General features: G+C 38.5%; 1 long non-coding RNA gene across 1 annotated transcript in view; it reads left to right on the plus strand.

Annotated features, from left to right (window-relative positions):
• The first annotated feature begins 477 nt into the window (after nucleotides 1–477).
• LOC127143588 (uncharacterized) overlaps nucleotides 478–17,237 on the plus strand; it is a 57,211-nt gene continuing 40,451 nt past the window's right edge. Inside the window, exons 1-2 of the long non-coding RNA XR_007815150.1 lie at nucleotides 478–573; nucleotides 6,405–6,553. This is a non-coding gene — a long non-coding RNA (uncharacterized LOC127143588). The remainder of the gene's footprint in view (nucleotides 574–6,404; nucleotides 6,554–17,237) is intronic.

Genomic DNA, 17,237 nt, shown 5'->3' on the forward strand with positions numbered 1-17,237 from the left:
CAGCTCCAATCAGCTGCCAACCGACGGTTGTCAAAGCAACGGGTTGAAAAGGTGTTTGATGTGGGGCAACACGACAGTAAAGCTGCCCTCACTTAACGAACCGGCCAATCAGCTGCTGCCCTGGCTGCTAACATGTGACAGCGCTTATAGCCCCGCCTGCCTTGACCGGAGACCCGTCTAAGTGTCACGAGACTGTTTAATCTGGACTGTGTGTGTGAAAGAAAGTAAGAAAGAAAGAGGTACAGACAGGAAACAGGCAGCGTGAAAACAAGATGGAGGAGCTGAGGCAGGAAAAAGTGTGTTTGATGTAAACAGTAGAGGTCATGTCCAGTCTCTGCAGCTCTGGGTTTTAATTTCCTCCGATTATCTCGGCTCAATGTTTGTCAAGTCCTCTGGATACCAACAACATACCAGACTCCAGAAGAACTGAGATCCCTCACTCTAAAGCATGATCATGCAGCTATATAGCGGTGCAGGAATGAGTCCTAAAACCAGGAACTAAGTTAGCATGTTAGCTCTTCCTGTTCCCTCGTCCCAGAGTCAGTGTGTTTCTGGTTAAATGTCTGAAATAAGGTCTGTGGTTTTAACACAAGCTCAAGACATTTTCAGGTTTTATTCTCCGACATAAAATGGGTCAGTAAATCCCCCACTCCTGATGTTTGAAGCTTTTACGTGTCTTAAAAAAGGCGGTTGCTAACGAGTGTCTAAATGACACTACAGAGGTTGTCGGGGACGTTAACATGAAAACCCATCTACTCACCAGTCCACCTTTACAGCCTCGTTGTGTTTCTACTCACGCTCTTTCAAACTCTCACTAACTTTCTAAGAAGAAAGGCTTTTGGAGAAGAGCTCAGAGCTAAGTGAAATCCTACTTCCTGCTCCAGAAGCCGGGGATCATGGGTAAAATACACTTTTTTTTTTCTCTACATGAAAACTGCTATCTCTTTAACTGGAGCTTTACCAGAGTTGGAGCTTGTTTGTCCCAATGGTGGCGCTATAAAGAGAGGTCATAAGGTCATTAAAATCTAAAGGTTTCACCCTCAGCTTGCCATGAATATCCTCTGAAAATCTGTAGTTGTCGTCCTGCTAACAGATTATCAGATGGTCCAAAGACACACAAGACACTGTGAGTCTGAGTTTAAATAAATAAAAGGGAATTTCATTTATCGCTGTTTACTGTTCCCTGAACTCAGCCGACTGAAGCCTGACACTAAACAGGTGCTGATTTAAAGCTTTAATGTCTCATTTGCATTTAATTTCTTGTGTCACTTCTCTTTTTCATTTATATGTGCAGATAAAGCAAACTGTGATGAAACATATGGGCGACATAACATTTAATTATCTACAAAATGACTGCTGTTCTGTAGAGAGACATGTTCACCGCTTCCCTTTAGCAAAGAAAAATTTAATAAATAAATGCATAATAATGATTCAACATAATGAATAATGTTTCTGTGCTTTAAAAATATTGAAAGCAGCAGTGTGTTAGTGTAATTACAGTCTAATTTCCACCAAACACATTCTAATTGAGTGAGAATAGGAGGCTAGTGGAGTTTTAATGACCATGTTGTTTTTCTTCAACTCTTTTCAAAGTCTAAATTTGCTCTTGAAATTACTTTTGAACATAATTTTCAATTAAAGTTGAGAAATACTGAAAGACACTGACATCAGCTGCAATATCCAGTTTCCCCACAGGGATCATCGTCTCATCATCTCGGCCCTGAAATAGAACAAAACCTGAAAAACATCAACAGCAAACTTCAGCTAAACTCAACTACACAGGTCTGACATTTATTCACAGAGAGCTGGGATTTAAAACCCCCCATTTGTTTTTCTGTTCAAACAGTACAACAATATGTTGTCTTAAATTACAAGACAGATAAAGTTTATAGTAAATCTACTAAAAGCAACAACACCATCACAATTTACTGCATGAATTTGTTATTCCTTTATAAATCTACCAATAATGTTTTTCAAATACTGGTCCAAGTCTTAAATAGTAACAACAGCCATGATCAGTTCACACGAGCTTTGAGCTAAAACCTCCGTTAGCTCTGAGCTTGAGGCTGAAACCTCTGTTAGCTCTGTGGCTTAGCGGTTGGGGCTAAAACTGCTGTTAGCTCTAACCTTTGAGCTAAAACCTCTGTTAGCTCTGAGCTTGTGGCTAAAACATCTGTTAACTCTTAGCTTTGAGCTAAAACTGTTAGCCCTGAGTTTTGAGCTAAAACCTTTGTCAGCGCTGAGCTTGGAGCTAAAACCACTGTTAGCTGTGGGGTTGGAGCTAACGGCTCTATTAGCTCAGGGCTAACACCTCCATGAGCTCAAGATTGCCAGGTACTAAAATAATTAAAATTCAAACAAAAACCAATCAAAATCCTGTTTGTAACATAGATAAATTACAGCAAGGAGTGTTAAAGGGTCTGTGGTGTGGTTCACAGTACATCCATGTATTAGCATTTGTATTACAAGCTACATTATGTATCCTAGCATGTACACAAATAGGTATCTTGAGGATAACCAAAGCAAACAATGGGCTGACCACAAATCAACTGGAGAAACAGTAGCAAAGAGTTTTTTAAGAGGACATTAGCGTCTAAAACAATTAGCAACATGAAGCTGTAATTTCAAAATTAGATGTTCATTTCCTTTTAAGATTCAAAGCCTTTTCTGCTTCTATATTTTGACAAAATTCCTGAAGACGTCTAACATCTCAACACACATGCGGTAACATGTCGATGTGTGACATCATTCAAATGTCAAAGCGTTGTAAAATGAGCCGAGGCCGCCGACGGCGTCTGATCTGGGAAAGCGGTCGGTCCCGTTAATTCTCCTCTACACTCGCTGTTTGCACCTCTTCTCTCAGATCACCTCCCCATCCGTCTCCATGTTCTCATCGTCTCTCTGTAAAGGTCACATCCAATCGCTTCACTCTTTTCTAAATAATTTTTTCACCTCAGCAGCCTCTGAAACACAGCCAGTGTCAGAGAACAGAAAGAGGAAGAAGGGGGAAAAATCACCTGAACATCTAATTTAATCATCCCAGCTTGCTCTGAATAACATCCCTGTGCAGCTTATTTGAAAAAGTGATTTACTGTAAGTTTAGTGTGATGAGACTGAGGGTAAGTAACTGTACTGGAGAAAAGTACAGAGTGTGGAGCTCATTTGACTTTGTCAACGGAGGACTACATTCAAGTACTATACATTTTTGATTTGGTTTCTGGTTGACATTTTTCAGGATTAACCACACACACAAGGTTTACCAGCAGCATATAACCCAGTGTTAATGCTTTTAGTTTTGACCTTCTTTAGCCATAAGATAACAATGATATTAACCTAACATTTCCTACTGCTTTCCATTGAAAGACTTGGCTGTGTCCGACATCACTCACTACTCACTATGTAGTGAGTTTGCCATTTTGTAGTGCTGTCCGAATGTATAGTGAGATTATTCCACCCTACATAGTGCACTAAAAGTATCACACAGTGCATCGTGAAAAGAGGTGAACAAGCTATGGTCACTAACCAAGCAATATTTCCCATCATGCATTGCAGGGAGTGAAAAACAGCTGCAGGGCAAGTGTATTTGTGCAGCACATTTCAACAACAAGGCAATTCAAAGAGCTTTTTACATAAAATTTGAAAAGCAAAGTGTAAAAGAAACTCAAACAGACATTCACGTACAATTAATTATAATTATTGAGGCATTTAGAGATTAGAAAATAAAAATAAGCTAAAACACAGTAAAACAAATAGAATATAAGAATAAAAGTTACAATGCAGAGCAATAAATTTATCATGTCTCACATTTGATTTAATAGAAGGCAGCAGCAAACTGAAAATATTTATTACGGATCGTTCACCAGACATGGTTTAATTGTGCGACAACAGTGGCGTCATTAACGGTGCAGAGAAAACAACCCAAGTAGTGTCCAAAAGTGTTTTAACACTTTAACACCGATGAGCCCACTATGTAGTCCACTATATTGAATTCCCTATATAGTGAGTAGGAGGTAGGAAATGAGTGAGTGATTTTGGACACAGCCTTCAACTGGAGAAACACAAGGTCCTACAAATCTCTGATGTGATGAAAATATTCAAAAACAAACTAAAATTACCAGCAAATGTGTTTTTGTGGAGATACTGACTGAAGTTAGCATGTTAACCAGCTAGCTGCAGCCCATCCCAACTTGTAATACCACTTTATACCTCCAGAGGTGATAATGAGTCACTGTAGCATCAAGTCTGTCCTCAGTCCAACATGAGAAGATGAAGTAGCGTGGCCTAGATGTGCAACCATTAGCACCACCACCTGTTCCCAATGAAACCACATTTGGTGGCAAAGAGTGATAGAAATAGAGGAGAAACAAGAATTAACACTGGTGTTGCTTTCCACCGCTGGAGACAGCTGTTGGTGCATGAAAGAAGTAAGTTTTGATGCTAAATTTCCCATGTTTCTTCCAAACTGTAAGTAAACAGTTGTTAATGCTAACTTTAGCTACGTAGCAATAACAAAAACCTGCCATATAGCACCTCTAGAGTTTAACTCTTTTTTGGGAAGATACAGGAACATCTGTTTGCAAATTTGCACAGAGAAGGGTATTATGGGTAATCGTAAGAAGCTCAGTAATGCTTAGTGCAAATTTCTGCCTCAAGCTAACTGATTGGTTTATCCAGCATCTTGTTGGAAAGTTTCTCTACTGTTTCTTTCTGTATAGCAAAGTAAATTCCTCTTTGTTACCTGTCTTGTTGTTATCCTGTTGATGAATTCAAACAGTTTCAAATATCACAGATGTAGTGGTTTCTTTATGTTTGTCATCATGGTGACAGCCCTTTTATATCCTGATTTCTTCTACATTTTCTTCACGTGGTGGTTTGCTTAACATCACACCGCCATTTGTATTTGTTCCCTGTAGCACTGAAAGAACGCAATTTCATCTCATCAGCTGCCTCAGTCTTGTACAATCACCACTGTATATAGAAAGAATGGCAATAAACCATAGCTAACAGAGTCGTTAGCATGTGTTTACCTGCAGGTTAATATGTATATACCTTGAGCTGAAGAGAACTGAATCAGAGAAACTAAACTATTTTCAGCCTCCGCGGTACAAGTTGAAAACATAATCCCCCCCACCCACAAAATTGTTTAGCTAATGAAAACTAGTTGGATATGAAAGTAATTCTCAGGAGAAAAGGTTATATTAGCTTTCTAATTTAGCAGCTAGCATCTCTGATTGGTTGGGGGAGTGGAGTCACCCTGAGAGACAGAGAGACAAAGAGTGGTTTAATTCCCTCAGTAAAGGCCGGAGCTGCATGAGAAACCAATCTGAGAGCTATTATCTTCCCTTCTCTCATCAAATTGGAAGCAGGTCTGATTTGGCCTTAATCGAGCTAATCTCCCCCGCTGCTCCTTCACAAAACTGGCTGCAGCTCAAATCATTTCCCTGCCCGAGGAAGAATATTGGTCATTTTCTTTTAGCACCAGGACTCTTATTAAGAGCCATCTCTAATTTTCCCTCTGTCTCACTGAGGGGTTCATGGGAGGAGGAGGAGGAGGAGGAGGAAGGGGACCGGGCGTCAGAACGGTGATTACAGTTACCTAGACGACGGTCCAGTGGTGCCCCCAGGATCACGGGCGGGCGGGGTGACGGAGAGCAGAGGGAGAGCTGAAATTGCATTCCATTAGTGCTAATACAGAGACATTAAGAATCCGTCTAAAGCTCGGGGCCGCTAACGATTACGGTCACTAATTCATCCAATCAGCTCGTGAGCAGACGCCTCATGAAGTCATAATGACCTCACCGCCTCTCCTCGCTCGGCTATTACCGCCGTGATTGACAGCGGCCAACGCTTTGTTTTAAACAGAGCGAGAGAGGAGAGAAAAAGGCCAAGAGGAGAAACATCAACGTCACTCAACGACAAAGACGTTTCCTGTTTGATTTCCCTTCCATCCACCACATTTTCTTCATGTTCATGTTCATGTTTTAACTCTCCTCCGTGTCGGCCTGGGCTTCCTTCCATCCATTTTTTATGGAAATCAGTTCGCGGAAATCTGAAACTCACTGCAGAGAGATAATTAATTACAATTAGTCAACAGAGTTTAGCTCAGCGTTTATAACTGAGGTTGTGTTTAAAGGCGGTGTTGTACTGGATTACATTACATCAAGGTGTTTCTAATTTTTTGTTTATTCACATGACCTCGGTGCTAAAACATAATTTTAAAAACTGAGCGTTATATGGGTAACAAAAGCAGATTTTATGACAGAACAGTTGTATTAGATTAAATACTCTTGGATTTTCATGGGGACTTTTTAACTGTGGTCCCTAAAACCAGGAAGTCAGTTAGCATGTTAGCATGTTAGCACTTCCTGTTCTCAGTGTGTTTCTGATTAAATGTCTGAAATAAGGTCTGTGGTTTTAACACAAGCTCAAGACATTTTCAGGTTTTATTCTCCGACATAAAATGGGTCAGTAAATCCCCCACTCCTGATGTTTGAAGCTTTTACGTGTCTTAAAAAAGGCGGTTGCTAACGAGTGTCTAAATGAGACTACAGAGGTTGTCGGGGACGTTAACATGAAAACCCATCTACTCACCATCCAGTCATGTGACCGTGGTGTAGTGTAGGTTTATAGCCTAACATTAGCTTCTTACTTCAAACATCAGAACAGTGGTGTTCATCTGTGAAGATGATCTGATCAACTAAACCTGAAGAATCAGAAACTTTAGCTGCTCACTGTTTATTTTCTGGAATAATCCAAAACACTATGTAAAAATCCCACCAGCTTTTTAGTGGAGGAACCAGGCTGATGCTAACTTCACGGTTGGGCATCAAAAATACATTCATTGCTGCACTGCTCTATTAGGTTGGTGGAGTGTCACATCAGCACATAGTTCTGTTGTCCAACTCTTGGGGCTGGTCACTGAAAAAGCTGCATCTATATTTTTACTTCTACCCACGTCATGGACGTTTTGTTCTCAAGCTTTCAATCGCATCACATGACCTTCATCTGCAGCACATGAAATTGCAGTTGTTCAAATGACCGTTTTTCTGAGCACAAAGAGGACTCGTTGGCATAATAGAAAGCTCCAGAACAGCTATTAAATGGACCCTTGCCATGAGATTGTTTTCAACTAATTTGAAGGGTTTCTTTTGTTCTAGTAGAGATAAACTTTACTTATCTAATCTATTATTAAATAAGAGAGTAGCATTACTGTCATTGTTCCAGTAACCTCTGTACTCTGGTTCACAATCTTCTCTGCAGTCTCAGTCGCACACACACACACACACAGACACACACAGATCTATAGGTTTGCAGTTTAGAGTTGTTGTGGCGAGTAAACAGCGTAAACGGTCAGTCGGTGTGTATTCAAAACCGAGAGTCCTTTCAAATCCTCCCCCGGGAGGCAAAACAGCAGCACTGACACAAAATCAATCCGGCTGACGGAACATGAAAGAGTCTGAGAGAGAGAGTGAGAGAGAGAGAGAGAGAGAGACAGAGAGAGAGAGAGAGAGAGAGAGAGACAGAGAGAGAGAGAGAGAGAGAGAGAGAGTGGGGGGGGCTTGTACCTCAGAGCAGAAATAATCTGCTCGGTTAAAGTTTGTCTTTAAAAGAAAGGAAAGTCTGTTTGATAGAGAACTTTTAAATCTTTTCACATTCTGACTTCCTGATCAGAAGTCTCAACTGGAACAACACAGAAAGTCAGAGCAACTCAACCAATCCCAACATAAGAATTCAAGATGGCTGCTGCTGTCATCAATAGCAGTGAACATTGCTATTTGTCCTGATGCTCCAAAAGAGCAACAACAAAGAGTTTCCTGTGAGCGTCCATGTTTTTCAAACTAGCTATTAGTAATATAACAACTGAGCAAAGTATGTGAATGCCAAATTAGCTAGCAACCTACGAGATGAGAAATTTATAACCTAACAGTGTGATCTGCAAGCTGAACACCAGGTCATCTTTTCAAGGATACATATTTATTTCCATTTGTTGCAACAAAACTCAAGATTAATTGGAACTTTGAGGCCTAACATTGTCTTTAAAAACCTCTTGAACTTGCTCAAGATTTCCTAGGACATGAGAATTGTTGTTTGTGATTTGGTGTCAGGGGTCTGGTCAACATTTTAACCCTTGCAGCACACAGTACTGCTTCTCAAGATGCCTAGAACCTCCTTTAGGAACTTCCTCAAGGACTTCTAGAACCTTCTGAACCTCCAAATTCAGATTTTAAGTTACCACCAGCTCAACTTGCTCAAGACTCTTCGAGGATCCACTGAACTTCTTCACGGACTACTAAACCATTTTCAAGTTCCTGGGGCAGGAAATTTGTGGTTTGTGATCAGTTGCAGTATACAATACTACTTCCCAGGATCCCTGGAACCTCCTCTAGGAACTTCTTCAAGGACCTCTACGACTTTAGTACTTTCTACAACCAAGTCCAGTTGTCCTCGGTTCCGGTCTTCTTGGATAACCGTGACCTGGGAATCTTTGGAGACTTCTTTGAGGACGCCGGGTACTCTGACACCTCAAACATGGTTCAGGAGTATTAACCTGTAAGTAACCATAGCAACAGCACCAAAGCCTCAGGTTCTGTTGGCTGTTAACCGAGCCCTAACACACTTTAAACCACAGAGCAGGATTTGATGGTGAAACTCTGGAGGAAACACCCACCCCTCTGATGCTCTTTACCTCCACATTGTCTATTATTTTTAATTCATCTAGAACCTCTTGTTGTGCATTATCAGTTGCATAACTTCCATTTATTTTCTTGTGCAGTGATGAACAACACGCAGGCTGTTCACAGAGGACGAACACTTCATGCGATTCAGAGACAAAGGCTCCAGCTTCCCATTGTTTGGAGCTGGATAACCTGCTCTACACATTATAATGTATTCAGAATTAAAACATGGGTTTTAGAGCTTAAATTAGAAACATCAGTATGCCTTCAACTGAGGTGCCTCTGAGTAAATAATGTACCTATGAGCTCCCTTTTTATAAGTGGTTTTACACCGTGGACCAGCCGTCCATTAATGCAGGTATAAGCTGACAAAAACAAGACCAACTCTCAGGTGTAGTTATTGTCACAGGTGATGCTTTTGTCTCCACTGGTTTCTGGAGCTAAATTTGGTCAGTACTTAACTCAGGTTCCATTTACTTACAGAGAAACCTTTTCTTCAAAAGTGTTAAAGTCGTGAAACCATATTTTCCGCGGAAAATTTTACACTGTGTATAACAACTGACATCCTCTGTCCTTAGACCCTTGATTTGGATCAAGAAAACCTGCACTTGTCTCCTACCAACAGACGATGTTGGTGTCTTTACCCAACGCAGTGGTCCCCAAAGAGGTCGCAAGCCAACAGCACATCTTAATGTTAATTAATCATGAGTTTTAATAGTATTTAATCATGTTTGCACAACATCCAAGATGGGAAAACAGACCACAAAGCAGTCAACCAAAAAAAGTAAAATCACAGTCAAAACTGCAAAAAGTTTCAGCTACTCATAGAAGACAGATATCCATAATCCTGAATTCCCATTAGTAGAGTGAAACCTGCAAACTCACGTCTCACGTCTACCTGAAACCTTTATTGGTGAGGGGTGATGAAAGCTTGGAGACTGGCAGGCAGACCGATGAAGGGGAAAAGGTGGAGGCTGGCTGGTGGTGAGCAGGTGAGTTTGGCATCAGAGACACAAGGCCAGCACAGGTACAAGAGAATAACTCAGGAGAGGTGAGATACTGAGCGGCTGAATAATGTGAAGACGAGCGGTAGAAGACTCAGGATTTTTATATGGCAGCTGATGAATGATGCGACGCAGGTGTGCAGGTGGGTCAAGTGAGCAGGGAGGATAAGGAGGGAGAAACCCAAGGAAAACCTAAAGCCACTGGTGGAAGGTAAACAGGAAGTTTACCAAAAAATAATATATTTTATTTAAAAGGTCACCTTACATCACACAGTTATAAAACATACAATAAACAATAGGGTGGTGCAGGAATGAGTTAGCACAAGTTAGCAGAAAAGCTTTTGTAGAAGAGCTCAGAGCTAAATGAAATGACCAGTTGGAAGCTTAGTGGTGGAGACGTTGACGTCATGTGACCGTGGTGTAGTTGGTTTATAGCCTAACGTTAGCTTCTTACTTCTGGAGGTTGGATTTAGACCAATCTCCAGATTTGGACCTTTAAATGTAAATTTAAATGAAATGTTTCCTTTGAGAGGGTGAAGCTGAAAACACATCACTCAGTATTTCAGTGTTTTGGGCCGACTCTCCTTAACACGCCCCGTCCTGCCTCCTTTATTCTCCATCTTTTTTTGTCTGTGCATCAGGTCATTTTCTTTGTCTCCCCGCTGAGATCAATAATGTTTCATCTCAGCTCGATGGAAAACCCACAAAACAACAAACATCTGAGGAGGAAGAGGCGGCAGGCCGCTCCGGCTCGACGGGCCGTGGCGATAATTGGGAGGCTCGATTCATTTGTTTTTACTCGTCTGTTGTCTTTTCCGTCACTGTGTGTAATCAACATGCGAGAGAGAGAGAGCGAGTAAGCATGGCGGACAGACGGAGGGATAAGGGAAGGATGGATGGAGGGATGGAGAGAGGGAGGGGTGTTCATGTTGTCTAGTCTCATTTTGTTTCCTAACAGACACAACTAAATCATGTCGACGTGGGAAAACTGTTGTATTTGCGTGTCGTCATCGGGTGATGCTGCTGGTGCCAACAGAGCTGAATGGAGGAGTTACTACGGCAACAAACCCATCATCCCTCCGTCTGCCAGAGAGAGAGAAAGAGAGAGAGAGAATAGACAGGGAGAGGAAAAAGTGAAAGACGACGGCGAGAGGATGAAGAGGAGGGAGAGAGGAAAAAGAGCGAGAGATGAAGACAAAGAGATGGCGGAGGAAGAGAAACTGTGAGACAGTGACAGAGAGATGAAGAGGCTGAAAGGTGCTGAAAACAGAGATGAAGAGACAGAGAGACGGATTCTCCTCCTTCCCAGTGAAAAACAGAAAACGTTAAAGCCCCAGTTAGTTAAAAAACACTTTTACTGTTAAATATCACAAATATCACTTATCTCAGCGGCTGTTACTTTAAACACGTGCCTCTTCCTCAGATTCACGGCCATGTTGGATGATTAAAAACAACCCAGATCTCTCTTTGACCTTTGACCTGTAGCTGACTTTATTGTCACTGTAGTTATAAAAATAAAATACAAAAATATGTATAAATAGAAAAAAACATATATATAAACATACTATACATATATATATATATATATAAATACAGTATTTCACAGTGTTTTGCCTCTGCACGGACAAATTCAAGCAGGTGTTTCAACCCTGTCTACAAGATATATTCAGAATACACTTTCTGCTCTTCACTGATATTGAATAAACTCCTTAACAGTTTTTATTCTGTTACTGTATTTATCACTGTATTTTCAGTTTTTTGGAGCTATGTCTGGCACAAGAATTTCCTTCGGGATTACTGAAATTCTATCTCATGCTAAAGCTCTAAAGGTCTTTTCCCACTGGGGGTGTTTATTTCGTGTGATTAATTCGCATGTCAATTTATTCTTTTAAACTGTTGTTTGAGTTCTTTAACACAGTACGCGAATATTACACGGCAAAAAAGCAATGTGATTTTTTTTTTCTCCACGAGGTTGATTTTTCGGAGCTTCCGTATCGCGTCCTCCTCAGATGCAGCGCGGGTATCCTGAGAAGGACCTCCAGCCGTGGTTGAGCTTCAGCTCAAGTATTTGGCATTTTTTTCATTTTTATTATTATTTTTTTAGTTATGTCTGGCATGAGAATTTCCCTCGCGATTACTAAAGTTCAATCTTATGCTAACACGGTAAAACTCTGGACACTAAAGATGTGAATGTTTCCTGTTTATAACTTAAAAAGTGTTCACATTTGGTCACGTGACCGATGAAAACACTGTGCATTTTAATATATATTATAATGATCATGCACAAATGGACAACTTCCTCAGACCTGCCAGGGTCCTAAAGGTTCCCGGGTTCACTGCTTGTTTATCGGTTTTAATGCTTGCACCATAAAAGTTCCTGATATCTTTTGATTATTATTATTTCAAAACCACGATCACAAGCCTCCACGCCTCAACCTGTAGCTGTTTTAACTCATGTTATCACTGTTTAACTGATCGTAATTTAACTTTACCTTTAGTTTTATTGTGTTTTTATTATTTTTACTTATTTATATGGGGTTTTTTTTTTTTTTTTAATGTAATCTTGGCTTAACTGAAAATGAGGGCTACTCTCTATTTATCCCTGAGAATTACATACAGGCTGAATGAATGAATGGTAAATTGGTAATTTGATTAATTGCAAATTTGATAAATTTCAGTGTCAAAGCCTTTTTTTGGTTTTACTTTCATAAACTTAATAAACAAAAAGTAGTGTCAGTCATTATCTAAAACAGCTGCAGGAGGAGGAAACAGTATTTGTCGGGGACTACTTGTGTTGGCGGATGAATCTGTGTTTGGTTCTGTAGCATAAAGAGAAAATAAAAAAACATGTAATAAAGTGGAAGTTTACATTAATTTTGGCAAGTGTTTTGGCAAAACTGACGCAGAATTTACAATAAAACGCTTCTGAATTATAAAATTTGACAGTGAAAGGAAGAAATAAATCAATACAGCATGAAAGATGAAGACAGAAAGAAAGAAGGGGCATAAAAAGAGAGAGAGAGAGAGTAATGAAGCGAGAAAACGAGAGGCAGCAAGAGACATATGGCGGCTGGTGGTTTGCAGACTTTTATGCCCGGCGGCGTCGAGCTGACAGCTCGCCTCAGCACTCTGAATAACACGGGAACACAACATGTAAAAATAGAAATAAAAGGTAGAGACAATAGAATCAGGCGGCAGTGGAAATGTAAAAAGCAGCAGCAGCAGGAAAGAAAAAAAGAAATGCACAGGGAGAGCGGGGAGAGAGGATGGAGATGAATACAGATCTGTGTGAAATGTACAGGTGTGTGTGTGCAGAAGTCAGATATTAACACAACAGAGGAGGAAATATAATAACACACATACACACACACACACACTGAATTACAAGAGAAAACCAGGAATGAAATCAAATTAAACAGAAACTACCAGCTTAATTCAAAACTAAGCAGCAGCAGCCATCACTGAGATAAACATAATGTTTAAATAAATGACAATTAAAAATAATATCACAGCAGGAAAAAACACTGAAGCAGTAAATAAATAAATAATAATAATAATAATGTGCTTGACTCTGTGTTCTTAGAAATTAATTCTTTGTAATTTTCTTTATTCTAAACAATTTTTCACTCTCATTTCCAATATTTTAATGAGAAATTCAAAAAGAAGGAAAACTGATGAAATAATATAAAATAAAATCTTTCAATAATAATAATAATAATAATAAATATTTTAAAGGATAAATTTTTTGAATTATCCATCTCATGTGTTAATGGTCCTCAGACACTAAAATATGGATAAAGATAGAGATAAAGACAAGAAAAGAATAAAAAATAAATAAATAAAACTTGAAAGAAACAAAAGAAATGAATCATAGCAATTAAATAATGATAAAACAATGTGCAAACCAGTCTGCTGTGTACCAGACCCTATTATTACAAGTCAAATGTTTTTTTTTTTATTGATTTATTTAAGGAAAATTAAAAGAAAGATTTGTTACAAGATCTGTTAAAAATACAAAATAACAAAAAAACAGAAGCTCACACAGGAAACAAAGACAAAAGCAAGATAAATAATCTTATATTGTATCTTAATGTTTAATTAAAATGATACCAAGTGACTTCTCTGCTCTGTAACTTTGTTTTTGGATTTATTATTTTAATTAAAAATGAATTTGCTTGTTCATGTTTTACATCTCATGACACCACAAGTAATAAATACATGTTTTCCTTTTTTTAAATATAAAAAAAATTATTTTCGCCTCAGCGTCTGAGCTGAACGCAGCTTTAATTCCCTGATTCATTTTCGCGGCTGTAGAATAAACTGAGGTTTGATCTGTAGGTTTCTTTACGGTTCGGTCGCTGCCTCAGCAGGCGACGCTTAACGAGACTCAACACAAAGAATCTGAGGTTTGTTTTTTTTTTCTTCTTCAGTTGAACAGAACGAAGCTTCTTTCTGTTCAACTGAAGGAAAAGAGAAGAAGGAAGAAATCAAAATTAAAATGTAACTCAAAAACAACGACCTGAAGAACACCTGTTAGTAAAACATTAAAAATGTTAAATCATATTTTAAAATATTTTATATTATAATCTTGTCATATTCATGCTACAACTAATATCAGTAACAATAAAGATTTAGTCTTTTTCACATAAAGAAACATACAAATGAATAAATGTGTGTAAATACTGATGCTTTTATTTATTATTAAACTGAGCTCATTAAACAGAATAAAACCTCAAATTTACAAAATTAGCAAATAAATAAACTAAAAACAGAAATATGTTTTCATTTACAAACTTATTATTTAGTATTTTATTTATTTACTAGTTTACATTTGTTCATTTTAACAAAATAAATCATATAAAAAGCATTTTGTTTTTTATTAATTGTGATATTATTATGGCTATAATTAGAAGTCATTGAACTATAAATAATTTATTTTATTATTTGTAACACACTGACATATGTTTAAGTTGTAACTACTCACACATATTTTATTTATTAATCTGTTTTGTCATAATAATTCTATTATCAGTATCAGTTAGTTACAGATAACAGAAATAATCACCTGACTCAAATGTTCATTTATTTTTATTATTATGACTATTATTAAACACAGTGCCATGAAGAGGTTATGACTAATATTAATATTGTGTTACTTGTATAATAAAGATAAGAATGAAATTATAATAAAAGAAGAATTTAGATTCAGTTTGTGTGTTAATGTATAATTTAATGTGCATTTTTGAGGATTAGAATATTTATCATTTTCTACAGTGTGAATTGAGTTTAGTTTATTATTATCATTATCATTATTATTATTATTATTAATCAAACTGACTCACTTTGGCTCAAAAAACTGAGTAGCTTTTTGTATTTGTTATAGTTGTGTAGTTATTGTGTGTGTGTGTGTGTGTGTGTGTGTGTGTGTGTGGACAAAGAGGACTCAGTTCAGTTTTTCCTGCATCTGCTTCAATTCAACATCTCATTTACACACATGACAGCAGGCTGCACTGTGTGTGTGTGTGTGTGTGTGTGTGTGTTACACCGGTGTGAACACACAATGCTCAGGCATCGACGTGTGTGTCTGTGTGTGTGTACTTTTGTTGTTGTTGTTTTGCAGCAGAAAAACAAACCGAACAGTTTGTGTTTAACTTCCTGTTTCCTGTCTCTGATTCTGATTCTGAAATCAGCCTCAAATAATCGTTGTCTTTCTTTAATCGCACAAAATAAATCAGTTTTTGTCTTAAACCCGCCTCCCCCCTCTCCCTCCCCCCTCCCTCACCCCTCTCTCTCTCTGTTTTTTTAATTGGCATATAGGGAGGCTTGTTTGTTTTTGTTGTCTGCTGTTTCTTAAATGTGTGTGTTCGTGTTCATGTGGCCCCCGGTGTCCCAACAAGCACCGCGGTAGGTGTTGGGAGGCGGCGGCAACAAACACACAACAACACAACAAAACAACTCCGACAACACACACAAAAAAACAGACTCATACCATGGGAAATGACGCACAAACACAGACAGACACACAACCCAGAGACAAAACCTGTTAAAAAAAATCAGAAAAAAGAAACACACACATCTTCATGCACAAGAAAAATGACACACAACTCTCTCTCTCTCTCTCTTTCTCTCTCTCTCTCTCTCTCACACACACACACACACACACACACACAGATGAAACCAGTTGCCTCTCATACGGCGCCATCTTGTGGCGATCGTCAGAGAGCAGGAGCCTGCAGGTTGTGTTGCTGTTTCTTTTCTTTTTTTCACAATCTACACAATATAACACCACAAACACCTGAAGGCAACACAATATTACCTGCAGTATTAAATATCACTGTGGCCTCTGCTGAAAATGACACAATTATTATAAACATGTCAAAATATTTCATTTTATATTAAATATCACTAACATGGACTGATACTGTCAATATTATTGTCTGACTGTCAAAATAAAAGCCTAAAACTGACATGTGCTTTTGTATCTTTGGTTTAGAGTTTTATTTTTTAATTGTTTCACACAGCTGCAAGAAATTATCAATAAAGTTTAAACTGAAGAGTTAACTGGAAAATAATAAAAATGTAAACAACAAATTCTGAATAAACTCTAAAATGTGTGCTGAATATACTCAGTAATACACTGTATATAAGTAGTACAGGTTATGTTGATATTATGCACATATATTAGTAGTAATGGTGTTACTACTACTGGTACTGGTACTGATATTATGGTAAATGTAGTAAAAGTACCAGCAGTAGTAGTAGCAACAATCGCAGAGAACTGTAAATACTACATGATTACTTCCTCTAGTACTACAGCTGCTATTGTAACTACTAATACTACTGCGACTGCAACTACCAGGCCCTGCATTACTGCACTCACAGTACTACCCATACTGCTGTGGCTAGTACTACTGTACTACTATTACTACTGCTGTTGATGCTTATAAGAGCAGTAAATAAGTAGGTAAAAGTACAGGATAAATACTGCATGATTAACTCTAACTAGTAGTGCATTGATTAACTACTATTAATATTACTGCTACAGCTGTTAGTACTACTGATGCTGCTGTACTAGGAGAGTAAATACTGTTTTAATAATTATTTCTAGTACATATGGTAATAGTACTGCTGCTTCTCTTCTGCTGATATTACTAATACTCTTTGTATGGCAGTAGTAGTCATACTAGTTCTAGTAGTGGTATGAGTAGTAGCTACTGGGCTTTGTGGTGTTAGAAGTGGCAGCAATAGCACAGGACTAACAGCAGCAGCAGTAATAGTACTGCAGTATTAAAGGCACTCTTGCAGTTCTCTCCTAGTGCAGTACCATGAGTAGTTTAAGTGCAGCAGTAGTAACAGTAGTAACAGTAATGGTCGTAGTGGTATTAGCTGTAGTTACACACAAGAGCCCTATAAAGTGACACCATTGGTCAGTTGTTTGTCAGACGTTTCCTATTGGTCGTTGCTCCGACAAAATTATCTGCGTGAACAGTTTCTGTGACATCATTAGGGATTACGATTTGTCAAGGGAACATGCACAGCTAATGCTAAAGCTAACAGT

The sequence above is a fragment of the Lates calcarifer genome, linkage group LG19 (genome assembly GCF_001640805.2).
Source record: "Lates calcarifer isolate ASB-BC8 linkage group LG19, TLL_Latcal_v3, whole genome shotgun sequence".
NCBI classification, from domain to species: Eukaryota; Metazoa; Chordata; class Actinopteri; family Centropomidae; genus Lates; species Lates calcarifer.